Below are 4,867 nucleotides of genomic sequence, written 5' to 3' on the forward strand. Positions count from 1 at the left end.
AATGCATCAATACTTACCAGTAATATTGGAGACTGGCTCATTAATGCTCCAAAAGATTTTGAATGGAATTTGGGAGGTTCCTTGGAGTAGTCGGGTGAAGGTGAAAAAGATCAATGGTCTGAGAATTAATGTTGATGCAAGAGTGGAGCACACCCTTAGGGAAGACAATACTTTTGCAGATTATTTAGCTAACCGGTTTTTTCTTTTTGCAGGCACAACATATATCATCTATTCAGATTTCCAAGATTTAGCACCAAAAGGAAAAGCAATATTACACCTAGATAAAACACAAATTTCCAATCTTAAAATTAGAAACATCCAAAACATGTTTTTCATTACACAAACATAATTGAGACAAACAAGAAAAACCCGACATGAATGACAAAGAAATATCAAAAGGTGATGACAGTACCTGCATACTTGCATAAGTGGATGTAATTACAATATACTGTTTATGCGGAGATAGAATCCATATGTGGCCTCCTTATGCAGTGGTATCAGCCTCTTTGGGGCTCAACCTGTAGAGAAGTTCATGGATGAATTAAATCGAAGTATAACAGTGCACAAAGATGAAATAGGAGAAAGCTTTGCTCACTTAACTTCAGTTTGTGGTATAGGTCTGATCGATCCGAGTTGAAGAAGTCTTCAAAGGACCTAATCAAAAGCAATTCACACAAGAGAGGGATGCGACTGATTTTCCTTTACTAAGGCATATTCCCACTTTGATCAATGCGGAGGAAAACTCAGTTTTATGCAGAATGCCAGAATTAGAAGAGGTAAAGAATGTTGTATTCAAACTTAATGGAGATAGTTCTAGTGGTCCTGATGGTTTGACAGGGAGATTTTACCAAAGCTGCTGGGACATTGTTGGCATTGATATTCTAGCATTGGTACAGGATTTCCTTCAAGGTAATTCTTTACCTAAGTCCATTACTCATACCAACCTAATTCTGTTACCAAAGAAAGATAATATACAGTCTTTCTCAGATTTGAGGCCAATCAGTTTGAGTAATTTTATTAATAAGGTCATCTCTAGAATTGTTCATGATAGACTTGAGTCTTTACTTCCAAGGTTGATTTCAAATAATCAATCTGGTTTTGTGAAAGGGAGAAGTATCATTGAAAATGTTCTGCTGACTCAAGAGATTGTTACAAATATTAGAAAAAAAGGTAAGCCCGATAATGTGGTAATTAAGCTTGATATGGCCAAAGCTTATGATAGAGTATCATGGTTTTTTCTAATGAAAGTATTAAGAAAAATGGGCTTCTCAAATGATTTGGTTGACATAATTTGGAGATTGATTTCCAATAATTGGTACTCTGTACTAATTAATGGACAATCACATGGCTTATTTCATTCAACCAGAGGAGTGAAACAAGGAGATCCTCTCTCTCCGGCATTGTTTATTCTATCAGCGGAGGTTTTATCCAGGTCTTTGAATGCTTTGTTTGATGATGTGCAATATGTAGGGTATGGTTTACCAAAGTGGAGTGCACAAATTAACCACCTGGCTTATGCAGATGATACCATCATTTTTGCGTCTACTGATAATTACTCTTTGAATAGGATAGTTGAAACTTTGCAGGAATATGAAGGTGAATCTGGACAACAAATTAATAAAGAGAAAAGTGCATTTTATCTTCATCAAAGTACTGCCACAAATATGAGAGTAGTGGTGGAGGAATGTACAGGTATGTCTAGGGGTCACTTCCCTTTAAAATACCTAGGTTGTCCCATAACTCATGCTAGGAAAAGAAAAGAGCATTATGCAGATCTCATCAGAAGGGTGAAAGATAAACTTCAGGCTTGGAAAGGAAACATGCTTTCTTTTGGGGGTAAAGAAGTTCTGTTGTCTAGTGTGTTACAAAGCATTCCTATTCATGTACTTTCTGCTATTGCCCCTCCTAATTGAGTGATGAAAGAGCTTCATAGAATTTTTGCAAAATTTTATTGGAGTAACAAGCTTACAGGTAGAAGCAAACATTGGGCTGCATGGGAAAAGGTGTGCTTACCAAAAAATGAATGAGGTTTGGGTTTTAGATCTATGATTGATGTATCTAAAGCTATGTATGCTACACTTTGGTGGAAATTTAGAACTCAAAATTCACTATGGGCAAATTTCATGTGGAATAAGTATTGTAAGAAGCAAATTCCCACCCTTGTTCAGTGGAAAGGTGGCTCACAAGTGTGGAAACAAATGTTGGAAAATAGAGAAATAATAGAACAAAACTTGTGGTGGGAACCTAAAGGAGGAACATCAAGCATTTGGTTTGACAATTGGACTAGTCATGGTCCTTTGTTTCTACATCCGACAGAAGTGCACGGTTGTCATTCTTTGGATGATATTGAGGTTTTTTTGAAGGATTCTGGATGGGATTATAATAGTATGCAAGAGTATTTACCTAGTCATATTGTGGATCATGTGAGACAAAGTATGAGCAGGGTAAGACAATCAAATGGATAAACCTTGGTGGATAAAATCTAGTACTGGCAAGTTCACTGTAAAGTCTGCATGGGAGATTCTTAGAAGTAGGGATGAAGTTTATGAAGACATTAAGAGAATTTGGGTGAAGGGGCTACCTTTCAAAATTTTCTTTCTTTGGTTGGAGGGTATGGACTTACAGAGTTCCCGTTGCTCCCGTTGCTGATATCATTTCTTCATGGAATCCTAACATTTCTCCCTTATGTTAGTGTTGCAGGGTTCCTGTAAGAGAAACTATTGAACATTTTTTTCTTTCAGGTGAAGTGGCAACTTCTATTTGGGATCATTATGTAAGGGCTGCTGGTATACTAGGTCCTTGGGTTCAAATTAAATATACCATGAAAAAGTGGTGGGTGGCACAAGGTAATACTAGGCTGAGAATGGTTTTTCAAGCAGTTCCTAACATTATTCTGTGGTTTCTATGGAAGAGGAGGAATACTATCTTACATGGAGGGGTCTATATTAGAAACAAGGTGATTTGGGATATCAATGCTACTATCCACAAGTTTATTAGGTCTCATTTTCACTATGATCATATCCCTAATACTTGGCCTTATATGGTAGCTCTTCTGGAAAGGTTCAGACCTGTGGTTCATTCTAAAATTGTTAAATGGATTCCTCCTCCTATAGGTTGGCTGAAATGTAACACTGATGGGGACTCTAGAGGAAACCCAGGTCTCAGTGCTTCTGCTTTTTGCTTAAGAAATCATGAAGGCAGGTTTTTGGGGATAAGGAGATGAAAATTATTGATTCCACAACTTTAGTGGCTGAAGCTAAGGCTATAAGTGAAGGTTTACAATATTGTTTAGAGAATCATTATTCTAACATTATTATTGAGACTGATTCTTTGGCAATGGTTAACATCATTAATGGAAACTGGAAAATTCCTTGGAGTGTGAGTATTGAGGTTGGCTCAATTCACAGAATAAGAGTACAACACTCCTTAAGGGAGGGAAATACTTTTGCTGATTTTTTTTGCTAACTTGGTTTTCAATTTTGCAGGTACATATGAATTTAATTCAGATCAAGATGTTCCTAGTGAAGGCAGGAAATTATCATGATGGACAAAGGAAACACTCCTTACATTAGGACAAAATATATCAGCAGTTCTGCTCAATAGGAGACTATTCTTTTAGGACTATTCTTACAATGTTACTATCTGAATCATAAGTGAAGCTATAGATGTTAAAATTATTGGGAATGGTTTAAGTCTGAAGCAATTACGGTTGGTTGACAGTACTTGCACCTGGTGAGAGCTTTGAGGTGTTCATATGGTACTAAATCAGGACTTTAAATTTTCAAAATAGTTAATTATCTATAAGCTTAGCTTGATTCAGATTACTTATATCACTGATTGAAACAATGTGGAATTTATTTTTTATGGCAATATCTAAACTTTTATTGGTGGTATTAATTCCAACTGTGGAATTCAGTCCAATGAAGTATAGATATTAAGATTGAAATAATTTCTACTATTAAGAGTTTACCTGGTATCAGCAAGTCGATTGCGAGTCAGCTATAACCATCATTTTCAAATTTTGATCGGGGTCACCAAGAAGACACAACTTTAACGATGCAATCTTTGTGGGATTTCTAATCAATGGTAGCACTTATTGGCTATAGAAGAGGCAAATACATCTCTCAAACCTCCAGATGAACAGATCTCACAGGTGGAGCTTCATATGCAGGTTCAAACCAAAGGCCCCTGATTGCCCGAGAAGATGAACCCCAAACTCGATCGCTATTTCGATCTATGAGTACACAAAGTTCATCTTGGTAGGCCGGCCTCTATATCGAAGGTGGGTGGCAACATTTGAGCTTGTTTGAAATGATCATCCAAGCTTTGTCCCTTCAATTCCATCAGTGATATCCATCTGCACTTTCCTTATTTTTTTAATTTTTTATTTTTTAGCTTAATTTTGTTTGTTTTCTTCTTTATTATGGGCTGTGTCACTTTTGGACCAGACCCTTGTTAATAGTTGTTGATTTTTAATAATAGGGCCTTAGAGCCCATCTTTGATTATTCTTTTTTAAAAAGAGGCTTATTCCCTTGTAAGAGCCCGTTTGGATTGGCTTAAAAGTCGGTCAAATCTACTTTTAAGTCAGTTTTTTACTTTTGGAAGTGTTTGACTAATATAAAAAATAACTTAAAATAAGTCAAAAATGACTTAAAATAAGTTAGAAACCAAAAGTAGGTCTCCCCTACTTTTTATTTTGACTTAAAAGTCATTTCGGTTTGACTTTTTATTTTTGATTTAAAAGCTACATTTTTTAAGTCAATCCAAACGGGCTCTAAATATTGAACCTCTTTTGTTTTTAATAAAATCAACTTTGGCTTAAAAAACAATTTTACATATAGAACTGAAGATGAGAAATTTGTTTGA

General features: G+C 35.8%; 1 long non-coding RNA gene across 1 annotated transcript; it reads right to left on the minus strand.

Moving 5' to 3' along the window:
• Positions 1-261: 261 nt before the first annotated feature.
• Positions 262-4,411, minus strand: LOC102598066 (uncharacterized). The gene is made up of 2 exons (XR_001473779.1): positions 3,971-4,411; positions 262-654 (listed from the first exon to the last, which is right to left on the minus strand). It is a non-coding gene; the product is annotated as an uncharacterized lncRNA (long non-coding RNA).
• Positions 4,412-4,867: the final 456 nt, after the last annotated feature.

This window comes from Solanum tuberosum, unplaced genomic scaffold (assembly GCF_000226075.1).
Source record: "Solanum tuberosum cultivar DM 1-3 516 R44 unplaced genomic scaffold, SolTub_3.0 scf00118, whole genome shotgun sequence".
Lineage (NCBI taxonomy): Eukaryota > Viridiplantae > Streptophyta > Magnoliopsida > Solanales > Solanaceae > Solanum > Solanum tuberosum.